This window comes from Callospermophilus lateralis, chromosome 11, assembly GCF_048772815.1.
Source record: "Callospermophilus lateralis isolate mCalLat2 chromosome 11, mCalLat2.hap1, whole genome shotgun sequence".
Taxonomy (NCBI): domain Eukaryota; kingdom Metazoa; phylum Chordata; class Mammalia; order Rodentia; family Sciuridae; genus Callospermophilus; species Callospermophilus lateralis.
In genome coordinates, this window is record NC_135315.1 from 102,200,360 (window position 1) to 102,216,732 (window position 16,373).

Below are 16,373 nucleotides of genomic sequence, written 5' to 3' on the forward strand. Positions count from 1 at the left end.
TGAGCAGTTGGAGCATTTTTTTTAAAATGCAGTTTGCATATCTGTCACTTTTCAATGGTTATGAATTGTTTTGGAATAAGGACTGCTTTTAATCTCATCACGTGGTCAGCTAAATCTTGCTGATCACCCTTTGACTGCAAGAAGGAATAGTCTGATGTAAAATCATGTTGTTGGAGATTTTGTGCATCCATTTAATGCTAAAAATTAAGTAGATCTAATGTTGACAGTAGCATCTAACACAGCTTTACCTCTGCAACACCATGTTTAACATCATTCGATAGGGCCATGAGCAGGTTAGTACCTGCTCAAAGTTTTGCCTGTCTGAAGACTGGTTTTCCATCAGCCTATAGTACTGCACTGATGCAGGGATTTGTTAGTGACTCAGAGGGAAAAAAAACAGCAGGGTTTGGGAGTGGGGTGCAGGAAGAGAAGAAAAAAAAAAATATATATATATATATATATATTTTTTTTTTTTTTTTTTTGCTGGACTCATCTGCAAATTTAATCTAATCCTTAACTTCTGACCGCTAGGCTGCTACTAATTTACTATAAGAAGTCTGCAGATGTGTATATACATCAGTCATTGTGGACAACCAAAAGAGTAGCTCCAGCACAACTGGCCAGTCTTCATCTGTATATAGACATCATCAGGATTCACTTTAAAACATCATTTCCAAACAGAATCTTAATAAATTTTTGCTCCAGACAGGAGATGTTAAGTGTACAAAGGCCTCGTGTGGGTGTGTGTGGGTGTGTGTGTGTGTGTGTGTATAAGAGGTCTTCTTCACATTGGGGGAAAATAAGTTCAAGCAGGAGTAATCTAGTCAGTATCTTCCTTTCCTCTACACACACCCTGCAGACAAACCTCCAAGTCAGGATCAAAATTTGCCTTTTTTTCTGACACCTAGCAGAGTGTTCTTCCTAAATGCTTGATAAAGACTTCCTTCTTTTCATTCAATCTCCAAGAAAACCTAGGATTGTCCGTTCTTCCTTAGGAAGTCCCCTGAAATTATTTTTTTTTCCTCTCCAGTTAATTTTAGTGTACCTTAAAGCTGACCTTCCTTGGGTAACATCCCTTTCATAGAGTCACTGAATGTTCTAAGTAAAGCTTTAAAGATGGTCCATGCAACCCCTTCACTTGGCAGATAGGGGCACCCAAGGCTTAAAAACACACAGGCTACAGGCTGGCAGGTAGGGAATGTAGAATAGAAGCTAAGATCTCTTACTCCCAGTCTTACCTAGATTCTTTCTCTATTCCAAGAAGCCCCTTTCATGTTAAAAAGAATTCAATTATATGGGACAAGAGGGAGGTTAAGAAGAAGAAAATCGCAACGCGTTTAGGAATCATCCACTATTTTCTCAAGTATTTTGTTCAAAGTATGTGTGAAAATGGGTCATAACTCTGTTTTTCCTTCTACTGGTCTCAGTTTTCATGTGCCTTACTTAGTGTGATCATCTCACTTTATTTAGTGTGATTCTGGCATTTGAAGATCCATCTTTTTGATATAGGCTGGCTACAAAACACAAGCCAGTGGTTCATCTAATACTCAACCATAGCAGCAGTGATTCATTCTAATACTACAAGAAATACCTGGCTATTTTTTTTTAATTCACACTTGTTCTGAGTTTCCTTTTATTCCCCATTATTTGAAAATCAAACTCCATGTCTTCATGGAAGATAATAAGGAAGGAAGGAACTTGAAGTACATTTGGTTAAGTAAGTTATAAATTTGCCTGATGAGCAAGTCAGCAGAGGGAGGTAATTCACAAGCAGCCCTCATATTCATTACAAGGAACCTGACTACAAAGGAAAAAAAAAAACGGGAATTCATTTCTGGAAGGCAAAAATATATGATAAACAGGGCTTTCGATTCAAATAGATCTAGCTTTATGACCTTCAGTAAGTTTCTTAATATTTCCATGGAATTTTTTTCCTTATTTCCAAAATGCAAATAATATTAATTTTGGTGTTTGGGTTTTTTGTTGTTGTTATTTTGTTTTTTGTTGTTGTTGTTCTGTTTTTCTTTTTTTTTTTTCTTTTCTTTTTTTTTTTGCCGCTATATTGACCACTGAACCCAGGGTCTCTTGCATGCTAGGCAAGTTCTTTCCAAGATTGTCCTAGCAAATTTGTGATCCTCCTGCCTCAGCCTCCTAAGCAAGTGGTATCCCAGGCCTTATGCCACTATGTCCAACTAACACCAGTATTTTTAAAAGCCTGACATGGAAACAGTGGAGCCAGTTGAGCCTTAGCATTTAATTGATGTATCAAATATGCTGATTTCCATAGAGGATTCAAAGGGGTTACCCAGGAATCTCAGTGAGTGTTTTTTCCCACTTACCCCAGTTCCATGTGCAATTTTTTAAAAAAACGCTTTTAATAAAAAATTTTGTTTGAGTTGTTCAAACTTTATAGAACAACTCAAAATCTCTAATGTAAAAAGTAATGCTGAGTAAATGATCTACAGACAGAAGAGATGAAAATTTGGTGACTTTGGGACACGCAGAAAAACAAGTCTGGGCATGTGAAAATATTTGTAAGAAATAATATATTCAAGATCAGTTTATTGACATGTATTGGAAAACATTCACTTTTAGTTACTCATCAATTAATCATAGTAGTACTAGCACTATTAAGACCTGTCTTTTGTGAACCTGACTTCTGTTATTTCTGGAACAGCTTTCTGTGCCTAATACCCAAATTTGATCCCCAGGTTTGACAAAAACAAAAAGTCCTTTAACTCCCTCCTGCCGGTGTGCTCCAGGAGTCTAGTTTGCATAGTTTAATCTCAGGAGTCCTGCTTACCAAATGAGCTCTATTTGAGATAACGTAATTTGCATGATATCCAAGAAATATACCTTCTGCACAAGAAAAGTGGGTATTTATGGGATAACACAGGAATTTTGGATAATTTTCAAGTCAGAAGGCCTGTTTCTCAAGGAACTTGAGGAAATAAATCACTGGTAATGTGCCAAACTTTTGCCCTTGTGTCCTTTCAAAAGCAAAGATCTGCCTTCCAGAAAGTTCTGAAGTACAACTGTCAGTGTTTAGAGGATAGTAAAACATATTTAGTATCTGAACTTATACTGATTGTGCCCTATCCTTCAATGAAAACTGAGGTTGAGGGGCTGGGGTTGTAGCTCAGTGGTAGAGCACTTGCCAAAGATGTGTGAGGCACTGGGTTTGATCCTCAGCACCACATAAAAATAAATAAAGGTATGTGTCCATCTGCGACACACACACACATATGTATATACATATATACATACACACACACACACTCTGAGATTGGTTGATGAAGTATTGATGTGGACTCAGGAGACCAGTATTCTCTTTGCAGATCCATGACTGGTTGAATAGTTTTAAGCAAGCCACATAATCATTCCATGTTTTCTTATCTTTAGGACAGAAATGATGGCACTTTTCTCTTGGGAAGGCTGGCAGGACTAAGAATGTGTCAGTAAAATTTATTTAGTTCTTTAGAGAGAAGTTCCAGATAAAGACAGGTTAAGATGGTCTGGCATCTAAAATTAAGTCACATTTTAATGATGTGTCACAATCAAGCCACCAAGTGCTTATTAAATCTCATTTCCCCCCTCTTATCCACAGATTTTTAAAATAACATATTTATCTTCCACACGGCAAAGACAACATTCACAGATATTTAAGAAAATAAATTCACCATAATCATTCATAGATTATGTTTCTTCTTCCTTATATTTCAGTACTAGCTAAGTAGAGAGGATCTTGAGCTTTCCTTTTAAACAGTAAATGTAAAATATTAGCATTATTCCCCTTTGTTACAGAATTTGTAATGTATGTCACTGTGATCCATTCTTTACATAGTAACTCAAACCAACTGAGTGATTGTCAAAGATAAACATTTTCTTTCAAGGAGGTCTATTATTTTTGAGTCATCCTAGAGAAAATTTTTTCAAAGATACCTTTGCAAGAGATGGGAATATTCTCATTTCTAAAACTGTTATAACAGCCAATAATAAACATGTATTTGAATTTCAAAAATAATGTGTACAAGTTAGATGAAATATGAAATTCTTGGAAGCTCCCTGGGACATGAGAGGTCTCAACTTGAGGGGAGAAGTCTTTGAGAGGCAGCTCAACAGCAGAGTGAGGGAAAGGAAAGCAGAGGGCAGGACAAATGGTCACAATTGCTGATCAAGAAGGACAAAAGCACTTGAGGTTTGTGCTCTACAGTAGCAGAGGGGTTCCTGGTGCAGTTGCAATGTGGACTACAGCCAAACGACTTGATTTAGGTAAGGTCAGGATCCTAGTAATTGCTCAAAAATCACTGATCCAGTTTTTTGGAATGAGTCAAGCCGGAAAACAGGACGTGGAATTTGGAGAAGACCTTAGGAACCGTCTTTCATCATCCAGATGATCCACAGGACAGGGGCAACTCCTAGGTAAGAGTTCATGCAAAGCGGTTCCTCCTGTTCTTTCCCAGAATTTACACATTGCTCAATAAGGGCAAATCATTGACAGTAAGGAGGTTCTCAGAAGATGCTTGCTGGGGATGTATGCTACTGTTCCCAGCTCTCAAATTACTACTCCAACAAATACTAAATACATACCAAAGCTTCAAAAATCCCTTTCATATGCTGTTTTTGTAAGGATGGAAATTTAGAGGATTTTTAAAAATTTTGTACTCTTTGTTTTTTTTCAGTCAAAATAAGCACAGTCAATATGATAATGGGATAGTATAACCTTCAACTGAAGATGATATAAATTGGTTTTCTTGTTGTTTTTTCTCTGTCACTTTCTGGAATTCTCAGACTTTTTTGGAAGCAGGACATTCAGTTTTATTGAGAATTTTTTTTAACATTTTCTAATATTTTATTCCATCATCTTTCCAAAGAGCAATTCTTAAGAGGTCAAAATATTGACTGTGAAACTCTCCCAGAGACATCTAATACTGACAGTTTTGATGAAGCAACTATTATTAAAAATATTTCACATTATATTAAGAATTCTTGCCCAAAAAGCACAGTCATATTCTCATATTTCTTTCTTTTTGTACTGGGAATTGTACGCAGGGCCTCTTAACTACTGAGCCACATTCCTAGCACTTTTTATATTTGTTTTACAGACAGTGTTCTGCTAAGTGGCTTAGGGTTTTACTAAATTGCTGAGACTACCTTTGAACTTACAGTCCTCCTGCCTCAGCCTCCTGAGCCTCTGGAATTACCATGCCTGACAAAGTATTATTGAATCTTAATTTTGTTCTCTTTCTCATTCCGCAATAACCCCTCAACCTCCGCAGTGTCATTCTTTCTCTCTTTTAAGTAAATTTTCAGGGAAATTTCTTTAGTTTCATCTTCCAGACTTTCTGAAACTCTGTTAATACATTTTTTTTTAATTTTCAAGAGTTTTGGGGGCTTTCTAATGGTTTCTCTTATAGACTCTTGCTCTTGTTTCATGACTGCAAGAGCTTCTCTCATCTGTATATTGTTCAGAAGTTTTTTTTTCTGCTTACTGCTTTATCTCAGTTTCCTCTTTTGCTTTTCTTGCAGTCTTTGTTCTTGTCTCTTGTATGTTCAGAGTTTTCTTGGGGAGGAGATTATGTTTAGTATGCTGGATTTCATTTAGCCTTTCCATTTCAATCAGCCACCCTACCTTGCCTCAATTTATTTGAATCATGAGTTCAGAGCCTGTCTCTAGATAGGCTCTTCTTCTCAAGAGCCTTTGTACTTGGAATCTCTTCTAGTGATTGCTTTCTCACCTTGTCATAGTACCAAGGTTTGTACTCTCTGATTTACACCAGGTGCCTCATGTCCATCTGCACCTGGGACTAGTGCCTGCTCTCAAAAGTGTCTAAGGAACTTTCTCAGCTGAGACAAGCCCAAGCCAGGCCACAGTTTGTTATTTGCCTGGCTTTGCTTACCTCTGCCAAGATTATCTGTGATTTATTCATTAACAAAGGAAAGAAGAAACCCTACCTGATTTCTCTGTATTCCCCTGTTTGAGTTGATCATTCACCACCCCTTCCCAAGAAAAATGTTCACATCAGTCTCAACAGAGGCCCTCTAAGTACTGGAAGTTTGAGGGGTTTTAGCTTAGGAATCTCACTGGACTCAGCCCCTCTAGAAGTTGATTAAGGATCCTCCATATTTTATGTTCTATGAGAAATTGTGTCACCTTCACAAATTACCTAATCCCAAATTGTTATTTGAACCCTTATAAGATTCAACTTTTTAAGATTCTAAATGCTTCTTTTTAACATTACATAATATTAGTTAAATAGACCATTTTCAAGATGTCATATCATGTTGATGCAATTCATGGGGGAATATCCCCCTTAATATGTTCGACTAGAACTTGTATTAACTAAATCCAGAATAAAATACTTGTTTATGGACAAAATTTATGTTTCCAATAGGCAGCAAGAAATGTAAATATACAATATTAATAATATAAATCTGGCACTTGTAGTAGATGGGAAAGACCTTGGTAACTATATTATTTCATATAATTATCTTTGATTTTTTTTGTTATTATTGTTCTTGTCCTACTGTACATGTTAATTTATCCTGGAAATAATATCTTATTATTACACCCCTGGGGAGGGTGTACTCTATTAATAGATGTTGATCAATAGGTGCTTTTACTGTACACTTTATCCCAAATATTCGGACATGCTTTGATAGGGAAGGTGATTGCTTCTTTTCTCACCAACACTCCTGCTCTTGAGAATCATGATTTAATATTTAATTTCTCTTTATTTTCACTTAGTACAAACCTTCTATTATTTATTTGAAGTCTTATGAAGTTGAATTTTATTATCTGATTCAGCAGTACAATGTTACTGAACCTTACAGGTATTTGTAAAGAGTTTATCCACACGATAATTTCAAACTTGGAGTTGAAATGCTAGGATTCATTCAACAGACTAGGATATTAGGACCAACTTAACAGATATGTAGAAATTAGTCATTGTTTTACTAGAAGGTAGATTTCCAAACAATCTGTTCCAAGAAGTGTCTTCACTTCTTAGAATTTCCAGTTTTAATTAATGGTAAAATTGAATGGGTTGGCCACTTACTAGTAACTAAAGAGTAAAAGGTCTATATATTTATATTGAAAATACCTTTTCTTATAAAGAAGTAATTTTGTAAAATATGGTATTGGAATTAGATAATTCATCTGAGAATGAGAAGGAAATAAGAGACTAATGACACATCTTTTTTCTTTTACCCTTAGCTAAAGGGAGGACAAACCGACTTCAGAGCAGCTATTGCAGACTAGGGTATATGGGGAAAGGAATCATAGGCCCACCAGCAGGGGAGGTGGAGGGAGCACCCTAGTGAGCAAGAACACAAGTGCTAGAGGGCTTCAGTGAGATTTTTAAACTTGAAGTATTTGGCAGCAGCTAATGATGAAGAAATGATGAATTCTCATCACCTCCACTGAAGAAAAGCAACCTCCTCAGATCTAATAAACAAGAAATCTTTCAGGTTGATCCATACAGTGTAGAAATGCTAAACCAAGATCCTAGCTAAAAATTTAAGGGCATCCCTCTGATACGATTTGTACCTTTAATGTCCTCTGAAAAGTTCATGTGTTCATGGAAGAATGTTGAAATGATTAAATTATGAGAGTCACAACCCAATCAGTGGATTAATCCATTTGATGGATTAATAATGTCGATGGACTACTGTGTGGTAACTGTAGGCAGCTAGGGTGTGAGGAAGGAGGTAAGTCCCCGGGGGTGTGATTTGGAGTGTTTCTTGTCCCTGGCACCTATCTGTCTCTCTCCCTTTTTCTTTTTCTTCCTGTATCATTTCCTTTCTGAACTTATGACCTTTCATGAGCAATAGATGGCGAACCATGGACTGAACCTCTGAAACTATGATCCTAAACTAAACTTCTCTTCTGTTAAGCTGTTCTTGTCAGATATTTTGGTCACAGCAATGAAAAGCTGACTAACATATCTCCCTGGAACATGTGTATTCATTTGTTTAGTAAAGTCCATTCAGTGGCTTGCACACTGCATCCCTTCAGGAGGTCCCTCTGTATCCCAAGTCCTGCCATTCAGATTTCTGACAGCATCTCCTATAATCAATATAGTCCAATCAGATTTATTAACAAAAGGAGTATATATTTGCCCTTTGATATTTTTTCAAAGTTAATGTTTTAAAAATCTCAGTTTAATAATCTTCATTATCTAAGTGAACAAAAAACCAGGGTCCTCCTAAATGTTTAAAGAACCAATACTGTAATTAAATATTTTTCCATAAATCGAAATCTTAATTCTTTCTGCAAAATTTCAAACATAAAACTAAATATTTTATATCCCTACTTAGATTTTCCTAATTTATGTTTTAATTCATAAATGCTTGATTTTCACTATAGTACTCATCAGTAAGCATTATTCTACCTTTGTCCTCCTTTGACTCAAAATCTCCAGTTAATATCATGTCTTAATTCCCTGTGATGGGTATAATCTTTCAAACATTTCTGTTTACTCTGAGTCAGCTTTCAATATCTTAAAACCAAGCAAGAAAAAAAAAAACATAGGGAAGGAGTAGGTGGGGAGAATCAACAAAGATAGTTATGTTCCTGCTGACTTTTTCTATGCTTTGGGTAAATGTCTGCACAAAAGCTGGTATGGTGGAGCCCTGCTCTTTGAACCAACCATTAGGAGGTGCTCATAGTTTGAACAAACACTTGAAACCTTTACAGCCATTTGTAGTCTAGTTTTATATTCTGTAGAACTTATCTTTAATTTTAGAAATTTTATTTCACTTGAACTTACTACTTGTAAAAATTGTTAAGCTGACAGCTCTGGGAGCCGAAGTCATCCAATTAGTCCAAAAAAACAAATGTTTCTGTGACATCTTTCACCACAGAACACCCATAGGCCCTCAGACAAACACATCAGGTTAAAAGAAAAAATACTCATTTGAGAAGGGAAACCTTCTTGGCTACATTGCCTTCAGAGGGCTGCAGTTGATATTATTGCTGCAAAGCAGTGGTCTTCACAAACTTTTCTCAAGGGCTGTGTCTAATTTTGTTAAATAGAAGGGTACATTTGTATCCTGAATATACCTACAAGATAGAGTTCACTTTCATAAGCAGTTTCACAGCTGTATATTTTAGGCACATTCATACTAGTAACTATTCATTTTGATTGTGGCAATATTGCTTTTTGTTTCCTATAACAGGCCCAAACTGGAAACTTGACAAATGTTTGACATTGATATGAACATGTATGAAAGAAAGAGACTAAAAGACAGTAAGCCCTATCCTTGGTGGATTTCCATGGTCCCTAGGGCACTGTTGAGGGAGAATTAAAGGATTTTAGGAAGTTGTTTTTTTTTTTTTTTTGTACTAGGGATTGAATCCAGAGGTGCCTTACCAAACAACCATACCCCCAAACCAAACCTTTTTATTTTTTGAGACAGTGTCTCACTAAGTTGCTTAAGACCTCATTTAGTTTCTGAGACTGGCCTCAAACTTGTGATCCTCCTTCCTCAGCCTCTAGAGTTGCTGAGATTATAGGCATGAGTCACCATGCCCAGATAGACAGCTTTTTTGTAAGGGAAATTATTGTCAAGGGGTTAGAGTTTTTTATACAGAACCTACAATTATAAAATAATGTGCTAAAATTACTTAGAATATTTTATAATGGCTTCAATAATCCTGTGTCAATTGTCAAGTTCAGTGTCAATTGACCTTCAATATTAATTTTAAATGGGAGGAAACCAATGCATAACATTTCAAAATTGTACAACTAAGAAAACAGGAAGCCAACATTAAAAAAAAAAATCTTAGCACTTGCAGTCAACAACTAGAGAATAGGAACACTTTTCTCACTTTACTATCTTTGGAATCCAACTCATGGTAGGCCTAAGTCCAAGCATTTGCCAGGACTGAAGAGACACATTTTACCTTCACTGGGTGATGAAGATGATGCCACCTACTGGCAACCTATGAGTTTGCACCCTAGAGTCATAAGACACTGAAGCCCCTTCCTGCTTGTCTGAAATAAAAATAGTTCAAATCACTGCTTGTAGGTTCACATTAAATCTTATCAGAAAAGTCATATTGGAGCATGACTATCAAATCAGATAAGCTGAGTATGCTTTACTAAAAAAAAAAACTCCCTTAAGTCAGCAGCTTAACAGGTTTTGTTCTTGCACACAATGCATGTGAGTTGTAGATTATCAGTGATGAAAGATGCGAAATGAAAATTGAAAGTCAGTTCTGCAACAGCATCATTAATTACAAGCATAGTGTCCAAATGATAGTCATTGAATAACTATCCCTTTACCCAGTAATTTCTGATATGGTCATACATAAAAATGTATGTCTGGGGGTATCTTTCTCTGTATGTTGAGCAGGTTCTGTATTGTAATGCATTTTTTATAGTAGAAGACTCATATCTTCATTTTATTACTCTCTTTTAAAAAACTCTGTTATCCTCACCAGATTACTATTCTAGGAAATGTTATTTTGTTAAATTACTCCAAGTGACATTTGATTTTTATTTGAATGGCATTAAACTGAAAACTAACTTAGTAATAACTGATATCTATAAAATATCATCTTCCCATATAGCTGTTTTATATCTCTCAAATGTATTTGAAATTTCATTCATATGTTAAATATGTTTATATTGAAATCGGCCCTTGAAACTTTGTATTTTTGTTACCAGGAGTAAAAGTTCTTTATTTGATTTTATTTCCACATTTGCTATTACCTACATATGGGCACAGTATTGTTTTTGCACTTTCATTTGTAATAAATCATTTATACATTTTCCATAGAATGAACTTTCTCATTTTTAAAAATGAATCACTGTTCCTTATGTCTTGTATTTCTATCTGTCAGATTGGTATCATGTCTTAAAACATTGACCAAAACCTATAATAGAGATGTAAGATTATTTTTCTGTTTTATGTATTTATTTATTTTCTATTATTTTGAAAAAATTTATATGACAGCAAACTGCATTACAATTCTTATTACACATATAGAGCACAATTTTTCATATCTCTGGTTGTATACGCAGTATATCCACACCAATTCATGTCTTCGTACATGTACTTAGGATAATAATAATCATCACATTCCACCATCATTTCTAACCCCATAGCCCCTCCCTTCCCCTCCCACCCCTATGCCCTATCTAGAGTTCCTCTATTCCTCCCATGCTCCCTCTCCCTACCCCACTATGAATCAGCCTTCTTATATCAGAGAAAACTTTCGGCATTTTTTTTTTGATTGGCTAACTTCCCTTAGCATTATCCTCTCTAACTCCATCCATTTACCTGCAAATGCCATGATTTATTCTCTTTTATTGCTGAGTAATATTCCATTGTGTATGCTTTCTTACAAAGTGCTATTCCTAAGATGTAATTATATGATTGAGATGTGTTGGCATTTTTTCTTTAATTAATATACTTGACATAATTTGATATGTATGTCTTAAATATGTTTATATCATGGTTATCACTTATATTTTATATCATGTTGTCTAATATTGTTATTAGACATTTACTTTTATTCTTTTTTGTTACCAGGGATTAAACTCAGGGGCACTCAGTCTCTGAGCCATATCCCATCCCTATTTTGTATTTCATTTAGAGACAGGGTCTTATTGAGTTGCTTGGTATCTTGCCTTTGCTGAGTCTGTCTTTGAACTCAAGATCCTCCTGCCTCAGTCTCCTGAACCTCTGGGATTATAGGCATGCACCATCATGCCCAGCTTCTATTCTTAAACTATTAAGATATATTTCTTTCTAAAAATGTCCTACTTGCTAATTACTTTCATTTCAAATTACTCTTATTTTTTTCCTAAAAAAATGCTTCCATTCTTTAATGCACATAGAAAAGTATTTATACTTTTTTTTTCTCAGTAGGTGTCTACTATTTGCATTATTTTGGGGTCGACACATAGTAATTGTACATAATTATAGAGTACAATCTGGTATTTCAACACATGTACAGTGACCAAATTAGGTTAAGTATATCCATACCTCATATATTTATCATTTCTTTGCAATGAAAGCATTCAAGAATCCTCCCTTCAAGGTATTTTAAAATATTCAATACCTTATTATTCATATTGTGGAAAATGTTTATATTTATAAATTTACTTTTTTGTACTATGCTTTGATCTTTTTAAAATACTTTTTTAGTAGTGGTTAGACACCATACCTTTATTTTATTTATTTATTTTTATGTGGTGCTGAGGATCAAACCCAGTGCCTCATATGTTCTAGGAAAGTGTTCTACCACTGAGCCACAACCCCAGCCCCTTGCTTTGATCTTTTTGTATATGATTTTTTATCTCTTTCTTGGCCTGCCAGTTATTTTAATAGCTGGGCGCTTACTCTCAAGTGTTTAAATCTTGTAACAGAAATGTGTGTATTTTACATTCAGTTATTGACAATTCATAGGGTGCATGATTCCAGGTGCTCTGGATTATTGACTTTGCTTTGGGTTTGGTATCAATTTTCTTATGTGATTTTTGTGGTATCTTACATAAAGATTGTTACTGCTGAAGTCAAGAACTGGGAAAGCTGGCTCTTTATAAGTTAGCTTCCATGGCTGAATGGAAGACTTTGACCCAATTAGTAGGTCAAAGGATTTTATTGCTCACAGTAATAGTAGTAGCTACAGTATCACCAGTTTTGTGTCAGTTCTCCATACACCAGTTTTCCCACCATGGGTGAAGAAGGACCAGGTGACACCAGCACACTGAATGGATATATTACAGGAAAAGTATCCTGAGCTGAGGGAATCTGAACCTTTTATAAAAGGCAGTAAGCCTGCCTGCATTTTGTTCTGGAGGGAACTATTACCTTTCTTATGTTGAACGGCAAGAATCTCTGATCTTTACTATGAATGTAGATAGCACCGCTATCTTCTAAAACTATAAGCAAACCAGCTCTTATAGGGAAACATTATTTCTCTTCTCAAAGCTAGATTTCTATACAAATATAATCTGGAATAAAGAAATGCAGTGCCTTTACTTGCAAGATGTGCAGAAATCCAAGAGGCCTGTGAATAATTGTGTCCCAATAGGTGGGTAGGGTATGAACTTTCATATGCACATGTATATTAGTGTATACATAAATATAGGTACATATATTATTTTTACCTTATTTCAATTCCTTAAGAATGTTTTTTGTCAGCTTGATATAGAGATATTTGTTATCTGTCTAAACATCTACATGTGTATCTATTTATAGCGCTGTTATGTTTAACAGTATGGAAAGATTGGCAGACAAACAGACATTTGATAGCAAGGTTTTGTGTTTTAAATGCCATAGTTTATGTTTCCAATAATTTTATGCATTTTAAATTATTGGCTTTATTTCTTTTATTATTTGTGATTTTTATCAATATCTAACCATCCTTTTTAGTCCCATTTATATAAGTTGCCACATCTGCTGCTATTATTATTATTTAGATTTCTCTCTTAAAGTAATAAATCAAGATTGTGTTTCATTCAACCTGGTACATTTCACCTATTTTATAGGGGAGTTAGAACTACATTCCTTAATCATTGTTCTGACTTAGATAACTTTTTTACCTGTTTTTGTTTGTTTGTTTGCTTACCATTTGGTCTCTCTTCTGAGGGTCATTTTGTTTTCTTTTGTCTTTTCATTGCTTTACAAAACAGACATCTTGTGTTTAATTTTGTTGGTGATCACCTCCTGATTATTAAGATATATCTGTAATGATTTATTTACTAATCAAAATTGTACAGAAGAAGCTCTTGTTTATTAATTGTCCTTCCTTTACACATTTATTCCTGCTTGGCAGTCCTTAGTGATTAATCTGGTTATGTAAACCATAGCTTCAATCTCTATATTTCTCTTTTCAACAGAGTTTTTGAGATATTGCATTGGTATGTTCCCAGTTGTTCTGAGTTTTCAGCTTTCGTCTTTTTCTCCACACATTTTGCAACAGCTGTTAAAATAGTGCTGTCACAGGTAGAAGGTCAAAGAGAAATGTTTCCAAATTCTTTCATTTGTTTGTGCTTTGGAGCTAAAGTGGAAGTGAACCATAATTCCACTGGGGCTGGGCAACCAACTTTGGGGAATGAAGTTCCCTCCTGGTAGGCAGAATGATGGAGGAAAGAGGGAGGCTCTTGATCCTCTGTGGATGCTGAAATTTCTGACATGCTTCCAAGCACCCTAGGAGTGGCATTTTCTTTCCCCTTATCCAAAGCTCCTGTTGGGGTTGGTGTCTGTTTCTATTCCCTTCTCTCTCCTCTCTTACTTCCTTACACATCAGTACTATCTCATCCACTACAGGCTTCAAACTCAACAGTCTCTAAGTATTCTTTTTAAGTAACCCAAACACATCAGGGCACTTAGTGTGCTGGGGCTGCCACAACAAATACCATAGACTGGGGAACTTACACAATAAAACTTTCCTTTTCATAATTCTGGGAGTTGGAAGTCTGAGATCTGGCCAGCAGCATGGTCAGGTTCTGGTAAGGGCTCTTTCCTGGCCTGTAGATGCCACCTTTTGCTATGTAGTGTACATGGTCTTCTCAAGGTGTGGAAATGGAACACTTAATTGCCTCCTAAACTATAGTTATATTAAAAGATAAGGATTCATGTATGAATTTTGGAGATACTATAAGCCTGGAGGACTTCATTCATACATTAACTCACGCCTAAAATAAATAAAATAAAATAAAAATATAAAATACTATAGTTTTTCCTGAAATGGAAAACTTGTCTTCCTTCATCAGCACTAATGCAAGGGTCATTGCTGGGAGCCATTAGCCAAGTAGGTATGACAATTTCCTTGCCAGGGTACCCCCATGTTCCTTAGTGGAAGGACTTCTGGAAGGTGACCTTGCTCAAGGACCAGGGCGGATCCGTGTTTAGGGCGTTCCCGGGTTTAGGATAATCCAGGTTTAGGGTGTATCCTGCTGGGATTAGGGAGTATCCTGCTCCTTGAGTTTAGGGTGGTTCCATGTTTAAGGTTATTCCTGCTGGGAATAGGGCGTATCCTGCTGCCCGAGTTCCTCTTGAGTTCTCACGGGATTCAGACAGTATTTTGGGGAGACAGAAGCCCAGTGGAGGTGTGGATTTGGGCAGAGAATGTGGATTTCCCCAGAACGTGTTTGTAGAGGGCCGGTGTGAGATCGGGAATAAAGAATTGCTGTTTGAATCTACAAAGCTGTAAGTGGCTCGTGATTTGTGCCCAGCCAGACTGCGGCAGGTCATTCCCTCCAGTAAGCCATGATGAAGCCCTAGTTTAAACTGCAAGTTCTGGTGTGATGGATATGGTCCCACCCTGCCTTGGGTAGTTCTCCCTAATCTGTTAGTGTTCAGAATAGCCCCAGTTTATTATAAACTCTTCTAAAGAAGGGCCAGTTTCTTGGTTACCTTGGGACTCTAAATTCCTTGAGCACTATCAAGATCAGAGGAAGCCTGAAAACAATACTGGATACTGGAAATACAAAAATTAGATCATCCAAGTCGGAGAATGCATGTGGAAATTTAGGAGAAGCAGGAGAAAGAATGGTTGGCAAAGAGGGAAAGAGTGGTACTCATACCTGAGCCCTGGGTGATTGAGCTCTGCATCCTACTTTTTTGAGCCTCTAGGACTTTCTAGGCCTCTTGTGATGTGGGGAGGTGGGTAAAGGGAAGGGTGTGGGATTCACATATTTGTTCCAGTTGATGTCAACCCTTTTCAGAAATAAATATTTTGTGAATCAGTAAAAATTGACCACCAAAGATGCTGAATCTGCCCTCTGACATCCAGAATATTCTGCTGCATAGCTAAGTTGTCCAAAGGACATATACTTCATAAAATAGTAGAAATCAGTAAAGCAAAACTCTCAGGGGGTCTTTAGGGAATAATGTAAATCTCCATTGCAGGCTTTTTTAAAATAAATTCCTTTTTCAGTAAAGAAGGCCTCATGGTGATAAGCATGCCCTTTATAGATGAAATGGGGAACCATGACCCTTGAATTTAGCTAGAAAATGATAATAAATTTTAAACTCTTGTATGATCAAAAAGATTTGATGTGCCTTTTTATAGCATAAAGAGGAAAAAATTATCAGCAGCCTAATTATCCCCACCATTGTTTTGCCTGCTATGCACATGCATCTTAGGAAAGAAAAAAAGTTGGGGAGAGTCAGATCTTCTAGCCAGACTTTACCTTCTTTCTGGAACATACCAAAATCCAAGTAACGTGCTCTTTTATGAATTAAAAATAACACTAAACCTTTGATCAACATCTTTTCACAAGATGCTAAACATTTGGGGGGAAATGAAACGTTCTTGCATCCACTTCCCAGGGATGCTCTTTTGGTTGGCTTACAAGATTTATTTTTGAAGCCTGAACTGCCTGATAATTTCCCAATTACAAGCTCCTGGG